Below are 13,772 nucleotides of genomic sequence, written 5' to 3' on the forward strand. Positions count from 1 at the left end.
AACAATCGTAAATCCGTTGTCAAAGTTAAGTTGACGAAAATCTCATTTTGTCAGAATCATAAGGAGCACGCGGCCCGTGCACGGCAACCGGATCCTCTAACCAATGAGGAAGTGTTAGATCCGGATGTTCATAAAGCCCTGCACAGATCCCAACTTGGTTCCTTCAAGGGTGAAGGGGAGCAGTTAGGTGAAGTAGTGGAAAAGTGGATTGAGGCAATCATGGAGGAATACTTTAATGTAATTGGCTATAACAAGAGAAGCAAGATGGCTCTTCCCATATTAAAGATTGTGGAGACAGCCAGGGTCGCCTGGAGGAATCACTGCGAGACTAACCGTCTCGACCAGAATACCCAGACCTGGACCGAACTTAAAGCTTACCTCAGAAGAAAGAGATTTTGTCCTCCGGGATTCCTTGAAACTAAAATGAATGAGCTCTTGGAACTAAAGCAGAATAGCCACACAATTGAAGAGTACCATCAAGCTTTTGCCCTTCTCCTCAAATATTCTGCATAATTGGATGAAGAGGAGTTGATGGCCGGGTTCATTCGAGGAATGAACGAGCCATTGGAAACCTTAGGAAAGAATGCCAAACCTATCTCAATGGCCGAAGCTATAAGAATGGCAAAGGACTTTGCCAAAGCCTTTGTTGTTAAGGTCCCGCCAAAGCCTGCACCCTCTAACTTTAAAAGATTCCAAACCCCGGGAAGTACTTCAAACTTTCCTCCCCCAAAGAGGGAGCAAGGCCCAATTCAGAATCAAGATACTGGGAGATTCAGAAGAAGTGAAAGAAGACCCTTCCCACAGAACACTTTCTCAGGAGCCCCATCTCTTTCAAGGATTCAAAGGGATGAACTTAGAAGTGAGAACCCATGCTTTGGATGTCAGGGTTTTGGTCACCAGCTAAAAGACTTCCCAAGTCCTGCCATGTCAAGGGGACAAGGAAGTCAAGGACCGAGAGTGCAGAGACCAGTCCCTTCCTATCAATCAAATCAGGGTCCATCTCGTATTCAGTTCAATCTAGATAGGAATTCAACAAACTATCAGTTCAGAGTCCTAACTTTGGAGTTTTCAATGGGATCCTTGGAATGGATTGGCTCCACAAAAATTAAGCCGACATTCACTATCATAATGGAACCATTTCCTTTCGTGAACTTCACGGAAACAAAGTTCAAGGAACCAAAATTTCAGGATCCCCAAGTCTACAATTAGTAAAAGCTTCTAAGTTACTAAAAGGACAGAAAAAAGCAGCTCATTAATGTTGTCAAAATGAATCCAGTAGACGCAAAGGTAAAAGCTAAAGAACCTCAATGGTTAAGTGATTATGATGATTTATTCCCAGCATTAACAGACATGCCTCCAATTTGAGAAGTAGATCATGTGATAGAATTGACCCCCAGAGCTGAGCCAGTGGCCCTGTGCACGTACAAAATGCCAGTTCCTAAAGCTATCAAACTCAAGGAACAGCTTAGACAGCTGTTAGAACAAGGGTTTATAAGACCCAATGTTTCACCTTGGGGTGCACCAGTTCTCTTTGAAAAAAAGAAAGATAGAACGCTAAGACTCTGTGTGGACTACAGAGGTCTCAATCATCTCTGACAGTTAAGAAAAAGTATCCTATCCCCATAATTGATGAGCTTCTGGGACAAGCTAAGTGGAGCCTAGATCTTCACAAAGATAGATCTCAAATCAGGGTATTATCAGATCAGGATTAATGAGCAAGATATCTCAAAGACAGTTATCAAAACTCGATATGGGCATTATGAATTCACTGTCATGCCATTTAGATTGACAAATGCCCCAACTACATTCAATCGCCTAATGCAGGACATTCTCAGAGAATACTTGGATGATTTTGTTCTTGTTTTCTTTGATGATATTCTGATTTACTCATAAATGTAGCTGACCACCATGAAGCTCATGTCAGAAAAGTTCTTGAGATTCTAAGGAAGCACCAACTCTTTGCAAAAAAGAGCAAATGCACTTTCTCTGCCAACCATGTTGAATTCTCTAGATTTCGCAAAAGTCCAAGCAGTCATAGATTGGATTGAACCAAAAACAATGAAAGAAGTCAAGGGATTCTTGGAATTGACTGGCTGGTATAGAATTTTTATACCAAAGTATGCTCTCCTAGCTCCCCCCTCACTAATCTTCTCAAGAAGAATACTCCATTTCAATGGTTTGCCATGTGCTAGAGTGCTTTTGATAAGCTGAAGCCGCCTTGGTAATCAATCTCGTTCTTAAGTTGCCAGATTTCTCTAACTGATGCGAGTGGTTTTGCCCTGGGAGGTGCACTCATGTAGGAAGGTCATGCAGTGGCCTATGAATCCCCAAAACTTAGAACGCATGAGAGGAATTATGCTATCCTCCACGACCTGGAACTACTTTCAGTAGTATATGCCTTGATGTTATGGAGACATTACCTACTGGGTCAAAGATTCACTTTGATGACAAATCATCAGAGCTTAAAGTAGATCTTCACTTAGAAGGATCTCAACATGCGCCAAATAAGGTGGATGCAGACCGTGCAGGAATTTGATTTTGAAATCAAGTACCGCCGAGGCAAAGAAAATGTGGTAGCAGATGCCCTCAGTAGAAAAGCCTCCTTGCTTGCAATTATTGTAGTGTCAAATCCTTTAATTAATGAAGAAAGTGAGAAGATCATGCATAACGTGGATGATGGAATTATGTATTATAATCGTAGGTTATGCATTCCCAATGATGAGGAGACTAAGGGTCTAATTCTGAATGAAGCCCATGATAGCCATCCAAGTTTCATCAAGACCTACATGTCTGTAAAGAAAAGCTTTTTTTGGCTTGGTCTAAAAAAGGATGTACTTAATCATGTACGTCAATGTTTGACATGTCAAAAAGTCAAAGCCGAGAGGGTAAAAATGCCTGGGAAATTACATCCATTAGACATCCCCCATATGAAGTGGGAATGTATCAGTATGGATTTTATTACTAGATTATCTTCAGTGCAATCAGGTTACAACTCTATCTTCATGGTAGTTGATAGAATAACCAAAGTTGCCTATCTGATTCCAGTAAAAGAAACCTACACTACTGCAGCAGCGGATGTGGCCAGAGTGTTCCTCAAGGAAATCTTCAAATTGCATGGCCTACCCAGGAGAATAGTGATTGAGATCCCAAATTCACGTTGTCAGGCAAAAATTTAAGAAGTGTTTTGGGCTTGTGTACAGATTGGATGCATGGCCTGTGTAAAGCTTTGCCCTGGAATGCCCTGGCAGGTGTACAAACTGAATGGCTTTGCAGTGAGCTGGTACACGCACGTTTTTTTTGGGAGCAGATGCTGGAGATTTGGAAGTTTTTTATTGCAACAGTATGGTGTGCGGGTGGTTGCCAAATGCAGGGCACCGACCGATTCGAAAGAGAGCTGCCTTTGGAGCATGGGCAATGGTCGTGTTTGGGTAAGTTTTTGCATCCGTTTTGGAAAGTCATGTGGGTGCCGCACGTGCAAGTGAAGCAAGGTAAAGAAAAGTTGGTGGTGGCCATCATTGAAGCTTTAAAAAAATATATAAAAATGATATCCACGTGGCCAGCTTGTAGGAGACCACATGGAGGTTTATCTCGCTGCCAGCGTGAGGTTTAAGAAGGTTGGTGAAGCGTGGATGCGAGGAAGAAGTGGAGTCGGGTTGTAAAAAGGAAGTTGGCGGCCTTGTGCGTGGGGGCTCTCGGGGGAGTGAAAGCCTGGCTCTGGTGATTCTGCGGAGACAGACGTAGAGGGAGTGGCCACCTTGAAAAGGGGAGGATGCTTCTTTGGTAGGAGTGCAGGGACTGACGAGCTGAGAGAGCTACAGAGGCTCTGGTGTTGGCGTTGCTGCTGGTCGTGAAACACAGAGAGATGGGCTGCAGAGGGTTGCTGGTGGGGCACCCTCTGAAAGAGAGAGTGGCCGTGTAAGATTCCTCCCCCAACCCCCTTTTTGATGTCTAGTATCTTCCCCTGTAATCAATCCCTCTTCAGAAATATAAAGACCTTGTTTCTAACTGTTTTAACCTAGAGAGAGAAAATATTTTAGAGAGAGAATATTCAGATTTTTAATATTTTTGGATAGAAAATTATCTCATCTTATTAAATAAGTTCCCCTGAAACAGAAATTCAAAAAGAACTTTCCAATGTGCAATTAGAATTTATTGGAAATGGGTATAAAGGACCTTAGCCTAAGGGTCTAGATTTTCAGAAATTTTTGGATTATGGTCCAATTAAGGTTCCTATGGGCCAATAGCATCAATCCATGTGTAGGGAGGAGATAAATCCAAATTGTAAAAGAAGATACCCAAAAATGAGTAAATGCTCACATAAGATGAAGAGTTGAAAATGTACAAGGTTTATTAGTAAAAAACTATGAGCAATATTAAAAATATGAGATATTTTGGGTATCCAAAAATGAGTAAATGCTCACATAAGATGAAGAGTTGAAAATGTACAAGGTTTATTAGTAAAAAAACTATGAGCAATACTAAAAATATAAGATATTTTGGGTATAATGATTCCATTTTGACACATATGTAAGGAAGGGGAGTTCTTTAAAGGAGGTGCATATTTCACATAAGATGAAGAGTTGAAAATGTACAAGGTTTATTAGTAAAAAACTATGAGCAATATTAAAAATATGAGATATTTTGGGTATAATGATTCCATTTTGACACATATGTAAGGAAGGGGAGTTCTTTAAAGGAGGTGCATATTTCACATGCTTGAATGAGTTTTAAACTCATAAAAATTGAGATATTTCATCTCTCCTCTCTCCTCATTCAAGTCTAGTTCCAATAAGTTAGCTTAACTGACCTAAAAATGGTCAAAAAGTGACCAAACTGACTTGGAAAATTCTAGAATCAGTTTGTTTGGTTAGGAGCTCAATTTTTCCTATAAATAGAAGCCTTCCCTTGTTGAAAAAAATATAGTGTCTTATGCATTGTTACTCTACTCCACCTAAGCCAAGAACTGTGAATTCTTTAATAATTCACTAGTTTTTGACACTTCTCTCTTTCTTCAATTCCCATTGGTGGCTCAATTTTTGGTTAGGAGCTCAATTTTTCCTATAAATAGAAGCCTTCCCTTGTTGAAAAAAATATAGTGTCTTATGCATTGTTACTCTACTCCACCTAAGCCAAGAACTGTGAATTCTTTAATAATTCACTAGTTTTTGACACTTCTCTCTTTCTTCAATTCCCATTGGTGGCTCCATCAACATACTAAACCAATTGATTGGTTGGGGGCCTCTACCGTGAACAAAGAATCAAGCAAATTGTAAGGTAAGTATGGTGAATTTTGATCTTTTCTATAATCTCTCAATGTTCCTCTCTTCTCAACCCCTCTCAAGCAAATTGTAAGGTAAGTATGGTGAATTTTGATCTTTTCTATAATCTCTCAATGTTTCTCTCTTCTCAACCCCTCTCAAGCTTGAGAAGCTTAATTGGTATGGTTTTTGAATGCTATTAAAGTTAATTGATTAATGATAGTAAGAAATTATATAAATTTCTATTTATGTTTAATTCTAATGGTTTTTTCTCTCTCTCACTTAAGAAATAGTCATACTCATGACCCATTCTTAATGCAAATGAAGCTTTTCATAAAACTTTTCCTTAATCCAAGATTAATCTATGCTTGAGAACAAATTAATAGGTTTTTTTATCTATGCTTTTAGTTTCTGATTATTTTTGAATTAATCCATTAAGAGTTAATGATCCAATTAGGGATCATTCTAATCATTCCCTTAAAGATAACCTATCTTTTAAAATAATTGAGATTACACATAAAATAATTTCATTCAAAGCATGAAAAGAGGATTTCCTACCATATTCTAGGAATTATCATCCTAGATTAATTGAAATATATACATTGTAATCCTAGAGAAATTGATTTTTATATTATGCATAATTGAATTTCATGCATAGAGGTATGCTTAAGAGATGAATATTTTATTATAAAAGAGTTACTTTTAGCATAATTGAATTTCATGCATAGAGGTATGCATAAGAGATGAATATTTTATTATAAAAGAGTTACTTTTAGCATAATTGAAATTCATGCATAGAGGTATGCATAAGAGATGAATATTTTATTATAAAAGAGTTACTTTTAGCATAATTGAATTTCATGCATAGAGGTATGCATAAGAGATGAATATTTTATTATAAAAGAGTTACTTTTAGCATAATTGAAATTCATGCATAGAGGTATGCATAAGAGATGAATATTTTATTATAAAAGAGTTACTTTTAGCATAATTGAATTTCATGCATAGAGGTATGCATAAGAGATGAGTTAGGATGTGATAAGATGAGTTAAGAAGTGATAGGATGTGTATGGGATGAGGTAAGAAGTGTATGTGATGGGATAAGATGTATATGGGTTGTGATAGGGTGAGAATATGGATGTAAATGTGGATGTGTATGTTTGGATGTATGCATGTAGATGTGTGTGAATGTGGATGTATGGATGTAAATGAGGATGTCGATGTAGATGCATGGATGGGATGTGGATGTATGCATGTAGATGTGAATGTAAGCATATAGATGTGGATGTCGATGTAGATGCATGGATGGGATGGGTTGATCTTGCTGATCTTCAACGAGAGTCCATCTTGATAAGTGATTATATTGTCGAGTATTATGGGCTAGGAACTATTGAAACGGCCCCTGAGTGGATAGGTGGTGAGCGTTCTAGTTGCCAATGATGCCATAGATACTCTGATGAAGGAATGATGGGAAATTGAATCAACCGGATAATTTGGAAGATGGTGATCAGTGATACTATGGTTTTATTAAAGGATTGTTTTAAAACTAGTTGAATCTGTGAAAAGGCAATTTCATATTGGGTGTGTAAGTGGTGTGACTAGTTTTATTTTGCATAAACTTCCGGCTAGGGGGCCTTGGAACTCTTTTCCTTGGTACCCGGGACAAAACCTAACCAAATTCTTAATTGGATCCCATTACTACAGTGGTTGGGCGGTTGGCTAACCCATGGGACTGGATGGGGTTAGGCTGGACTGATGGATCCGTAAATCGAGACTCAACTATTGTTATTACGATAGATAAAGTAAATCCCGGACAGTAATTGTTCTATGGATAGGAATCAACGGCTGTGCCTCTTGAATGGGAAAAAAAGTGTTGATCCCAATGATCCAAGTGCAAGTTCTTCCTTGATCTGATCAAGTATCTTGAAGATGCAATTGGATCAGCTTGATCAGAAATGATCTTGACTACGTTAGAGTAAAAAGTTTTCCTGGTGGAATCGCCCGTGCTTTCCGGGTAAGGGAAGTTTTTCCGAGTCCGGTTTTGGAAAAACCGATGGATTAGTCTCTTGTCCGGATATCTGTGGACGAGGCCCAAATGTGGGACCCCTGTCCTGCGCGAGAAGTGCTACTTCCGCTGCTAGTACCCCGAATCTGTTGCTCGATGGGAACAGGGATCCTACAGGCCGGGTTCTTTCTGGTGTTGGGTTGGCGCAGCCGCCCCCGCAGGCAAAGAGAGAGGCCTGGTGATAGTGTGGAGAGCGCCTTGGGTTAGCTGCTGCTCTGCAGGCGCTGGAGATAGCCGGTAACGTCGACGAGCTCTGGTTTTGGGTAGCCAGCAGTGACTGACGTAAGCGTAGGAGGAGACGGGTAGCTTTCGAAACGTGAGGAAGAGCTGGTATCGAAGGTGGTTGCCTACAAGGGCTGGATGCAGACTAGAGGGGCCTTGGGTTTTGGTTTCGTCCGCCAAAGCAATGGCTGGCGAGGGGTTGGATGCACAGCGAAGAAGGGTTGTGTTGGGTTTTGAGTAACCGGCAGTGATTAGAGCAAAGAGCCAAGGGAGCCGGCAAAAGCAGGTTGTTTGGCTTTGGTCACCTGCAGTGGCTGACGCAAGGGAAGGAAGGAGCAGAGCCGGGGTTGCAAGTGTGGTGACGGCTGGTGACTCCGAAGTGGTGGCAGTGAAGCCGTGAAGGAGGGACAACAGTTTCGCCAGGAGAAGCAGAGACTGGGAGAGAGGCTTGGTTGTCAGACGCAAGGGTGAATTCCCTTGGCCGTAAATCCAAGCCAGAGTCTTGGTTTTTGGTGTAATTGTTGTATTTGTTTGAAGTGTGGTGAAGATGGGACTGGATTTCCCAAAGTTTATGGTATGGATGGTGCTGTGTATGTTTTTTGCTGGATGATCAATTGTTTATCGTGGTTTTGAGCTGTCTTTCTGGTGTGGGTGGGTGGTGAACTGTGAGAGAAGTGTTCCAGTCGGTGGCTGGTGGTGCCCCCGTTCGTGTGAGTATTTTCAAAGTTTGGGAGGTGAAGGACTATAGAGGCATGGTCTTTTTTCTTGTTTTCACCTCACATGCTTTTTGGTGCCCCCACTGAGGAGAGCTCTAGTATTTCTCTTGCCTACGAGGGTGTATGCCCCAGAGTAAGAGATTGAAGGAAGGTGTTTCCAATTTTTTTCTTTGGTTTGAAGGTGAAGCTTGGGGATAAAAATGATGTCGTATCCAGAGTTTTTTGGTGGTCCTAAAATGAAGATGTAGCAGATTTTCTTGAAAGAATGGAGGTTGCATGCATAAGCAACCACATCAATGAGCCGGTACAAGTATTGCGGTTGCTGAGCATCTGCATGAAGGGGGATGCAAGGATTTGTGTAAGATTCCTCCCCCACCCCCTTTTTGATGTCTGGTATATTCCCCTGTAATCAATTCCTTTTTTGAAATATAAGAGATCTTGTTTGTGGCTGTTTTAACCTAGAGAGAGAAAATATGCTAGAGAGAGAATATTCAGATTATGAATATTTTTGGATAGAAAATTAACTCATCTTATTAAAATAAGTTCCCCTGAAATAGAAATTCAAAAAGAATTTTCCAATGTGCAATTGGAATTAAATGGAAATAAGTATAAAGAACCTTAGTCTAAGGGTCTAGATTTTCAGAAATTTTTAGATTATGGTCCAATTAAGGTTCCTATGGGCCAATAGCATCAATCCATGTGTAGGGAGGAGATAAATCCAATTTGTAAAAGAAGATACCCAAAAATGAGTAAATGCTCACATAAGATGAAGAGTTAAAAATGTACAAGGCTTATTAGTAAAAAAACTATGACACATATGTAAGGAAGAGGAGTTCTTTAAAGGAGGTGCATATTTCACATAAGATGAAGAGTTGAAAATGTACAAGGTTTATTAGTAAATAAACACATATGTAAGGAAGGGGAGTTCTTTAAAGGAGGTGCATATTTCACATAAGATGAAGAGTTGAAAATGTACAAGGCTTATTAGTAAAAAAACTATGACACATATGTAAGGAAGAGGAGTTTTTTAAAGGAGGTGCATATTTCACATAAGATGAAGAGTTGAAAATGTACAAGGTTTATTAGTAAAAAACTATGAGCAATAAAATTTTGACACATATGTAAGGAAGGGGAATTCTTTAAAGGAGGTGCATATTTCACATGCTTGAATGAGTTTTAAACTCAAAAATAATGTGATATTTTTAACTCTCATCTCTCTTGAACCAAACCAAATCAAAATGGAACCAAACCGAATCAAAAAGTAACCAAACTAGGTCCAAATCTAGTCCAAATTCAACCAAACTGACCTGGAAAATTCTAGAATCAGTTTGTTTGGTTAGGAGCTCAAATTTTCCTATAAATAGAAGCCTCCCCTTGTTGAAAAAAATATAGTGTCTTATGCTTTGTCACTCTACTCCACCTAAGCCAAATTAGATAGTGTCCTATGCTTTGTTACTCCACTCCTCCTAAGCCAAAATAGATAGTGTCTTATACTTTGTTACTCTACTCCTCCTAAGCCAAAATAGATAGTGTCTTATGCTTTGTTACTCTACTCTACCTAAGCCAAGAACTGTGAATTCTTTAATAATTCACTAGTTTTTGATACTTCTCTCTTTCTTCAATCGCCATTGGTGGCTCCATCAACATACTAAACCAATTGATTGGTTGGGGGCCTCTACCGTGAATAAAGAATCAAGCAAATTATAAGGTAAGTATATTGAATTTTGATCTTTCTATAATTTCTCAATGATTCTCTCTTCTCAACCCCTCTCAAGCTTGAGAAGTTTAATTGGCATGGTTTTTTAAATGCTATTGAAGTTAATTGGTGAATAGTAGTGAAGAGTTACATAATTTAATAAATGCTATAGAAGTTAAATTCCATTTATGTTTAAATTCTAATGGTTTTTATGTAATTTCTCTCTCTCACTCAAGAAATGGTCATACTCATGAACCATTCTCAATCCAAATGGAACTTTTCATAAAGCCTTTCCTTAATCCAAGATTAAGCTATGCTTGAGGCCAAATTAATGGTTTTTTGCTATGCTTTTAGTTTATGCACATTGATGATTCAACCCATTATGGATTGATGACCCAATTAGAGACCATTCTAATTGTTTTCTTAATGATCCAATTAGAGACCATTATGGATTGATGATCCAATTAGAGACCATTATGGATTAATGATCCAATTAGAGACCATTCTAATTATTTCTTTAATAATGAGCTTTATCCCTTAGAAAAAAAAAATTGAGATTTATCAGTCATAGTAGCGGAGCTATGGCAAAATTCTTATAGAAATTACGCATAAAATAAATTCATTCAAAGTATAAAAAGAGGAATTCCTACCATATTCTAGGAAGTATCATCCTAGATTAATTAAAAGAATTTTATTATGCATGGAGATGTGGATGTTGCATGTAGATGTAGATGTATAGATGTAGATGTGGATGTGGATGGGATGTATGCATGTAGATGTAGGTGTATAGACGTAGATATGGATGTAGAGGTGGATGCATGCATGTAGATGTAGATGTATAGAGGTGAATGTGAATGTGGATGTGGATGTATGCATGTAGAAATAGATGTGTAGATGAGGATGTAAATGGAGATGTGGATGGATGCATGTAGATGTAGAGGTATAGATGTAGATGTGAATGGAGATGTGGAAGTATACATGTAGATGTAGATGTATAGATGTAGATGTGGATGTGGAGGTGGATGGATGCATGTAGATGTAGATGTATAGATGTAGATGGGAATGGAGATATGGATGTATGCATGTAGATGTAGTTGTGAATGGAGATGTATATGTATACATGTAGATGTAGATGTATAGATGTAGATGTGGATGTGGATGGGGATGTATGCATGTAGATGTAGGCGTATAGACGTAGATATGGATGTAGAGGTGGATGTATGCATGTAGATGTAGATGTATAGAGTTGAATGTGAATGTGGATGTGGATGTATGCATAGGGATGTAGATGTATGCATGTAGATGTGAATGTACGCATTTAGTTGTGGATGTATGGATGTGAATATACGATTGTGATGTGAGGGAATCTGAAGTGATGAGATAGAAATGATGTGATGGGATGAGTATACATATAAATGGAATATGGAATAAGTAATGTAGATTGAGGAGGGATAATGTGGAAAAATGAAAGTTAAAATAGAAATTGTATTGTAAACTGTTTGTAAATGCTGTTTGTAAATGCTGTCTGTAAATGATTGTTTTATGTCAAGAATGCTGGGGGGAGCATTTTGACCGTCTTGTGATTAAGGTCGTGATGAGAAAGTTGCAACTGCTGACGGGGAGTCAATGAAGGACGTCTCGCATAGCAAGGTCGGCCGAGGTCTTGACCAGCCTCGGTGCGATTAAAATGGTGAGCTTCCGGTACGGTGGATGAGGGGCCAAGGAAGCCGCCTATGCGTGAAGCGTTAGGTTACCTGCGAGCGAAGGATCCTAGAGGGTGCTGACCATACGGTGCTCGGGCTCTGGGTTGCCTAGGATACCCACGTGTGCGTCGAGGAAGATATTGGAACAGAGTTGGAGTTGTTTTCTGAAATCGAGCATGGATCTGGTTGATTGACCTTGCTGGTCTTCAATGGATGAGTCCATGGCTCCTTATATGGATCTGTTGGTTGATCTTGCTGATCTTCAACGAGAGTCCATCATGTTAAGTGATTATATTGCCAAGTATTATGGGCTAGGAACTATCGAAACGGCTCCTGAGCGTTCTAGTTGCCAATGATGCCATAGATACTCTGATGAAGGAATGATGGAAAATTAAGAATCAATTGGATAAATTGGAAGATGGTGATCAATGATACTATGGTTTTATTAAAGGATTGTTTTAAACTGGTTGAATCTGGTTGAAAAAGGCAATTTCATATTGGGTGTGTGAGTGGTGTGACTAGTTTTATTTTGCATGAACATCCGGCTAGGGGGCCTTGGAACTCTTTTCCTTGGTACCCGGGACAAAACCTAACCAAATTTTTAATTGGATCCCATCACTACAGTGGTTGGGCGGTTGGCTAACCCATGGGATTGGATGGGGTTAGGCTGGACTGATGGATCCGTAAATCGAGACTCAAACTTTTGTTTTTATGATAGAAAAAAAAATAAATCCCGGACAGAAACTGTTCTATGGATAGGAATCAACGGCTGTGCCTCTTGAATGGGGAAAAAAGCGTTGATCCCAATGATCCAAGTGCAAGTTTCTTCCTTGAACTGACTAAGTATCTTATAGATGTAATCGGATCATCTCGATCAGAAATGATCTTGACTACGTTAGAGTAAAAAGTTATCCTGGTGGAATCGCCCGTGCTTTCCGGTAAAGGAAGTTTTTCCGGGTTCGGTTTTGGAACAACCGACGGATTAGTCTCTTATCCGGATATCCGTGGGCGAGGCCCCGAGTGTGGGACCCCTGTCCCGCGCGAGAAGCGCTACTTCCGCTGCCAGTACCCTGAATCCGTTGCTCGGTGGGAACAGGGATCTTACAGTTGGTATCAGAGCATTTGGTTAATAAAGATCAACTGAGAAGACAAATATGTCAAAAATTTATCAAGAAACACAAAAAGGTTATAATTGTGTGATATAATTCATACAATTTGATATTCAAACTGAAACTCGTAATTTTGGTAATTGGGTCTTCAGATGGAAGTACCGCAATTATATAGAATCCCTGACTTGCTTGAGGCCTAGACATGATAGTATTTACCTTATAATTCCAAGGACCGTGACTACCCGTATATACCGAGAGTATACTGCAGCTCTTTACTGACAGTATATACGAGTAAATCTAAGACTTGAAATTATGAGTGTTAATGCTATCCAGATGATGATTTTGAATGTGATTGATATGATTTTTAATTCTGTTTGAGAATTGATGAATTGATTTGGATTCTGATTGAAAATGCTGATTGAAAAATGTTGATTTTAAAAATTAGTTGAAATATAATGAAACCACAATGAGGGGGAATGGGACGAATCCCTGTGATGATATTCATAACTAGAAAGATGATAACAAATTCAGCAAATCACTATGAGATTAGTGGGTTGTGCTGTCAGATTGCTACTGTTAATACTTGACCGGTAGATCGAGTTAAGGGATGTCAAATTGAGAACTTACTTGACTGAAATTTCCGTGGAGGAATGTTCCGAAGGAAACTTTTCGGTCTAATGGACCATTATCATGTTAAAGATATGAATGTTATAATCTGAATGAATTGTTATTTAATGATGAGTTCTATATAAGGGATATTTATCCCAGTGTTCTGTTGGGTTGACTAGAATATAAGGAACCCCAGAATAAAATTAGATCTTAAGAAAAAGAGCTGTCCTCTACCTTGCGAGATGAGGACATCTCGCACTTTTTAAGTGGGGTAGAATGTAAGATTCCTCCCCAACCTTCGAAGCATACAGGGGTAAGAATCTTCCTTTCTGATCTTATAATTATTCCCTCTCTAAAATAAAAGAAAGTTTCTGTTTAAAAAAGGAAGACCCTT

This window comes from Cibotium barometz, chromosome 33, assembly GCF_041138505.1.
Source record: "Cibotium barometz isolate CiBa-2024 chromosome 33, ASM4113850v1, whole genome shotgun sequence".
NCBI classification, from domain to species: domain Eukaryota; kingdom Viridiplantae; phylum Streptophyta; class Polypodiopsida; order Cyatheales; family Cibotiaceae; genus Cibotium; species Cibotium barometz.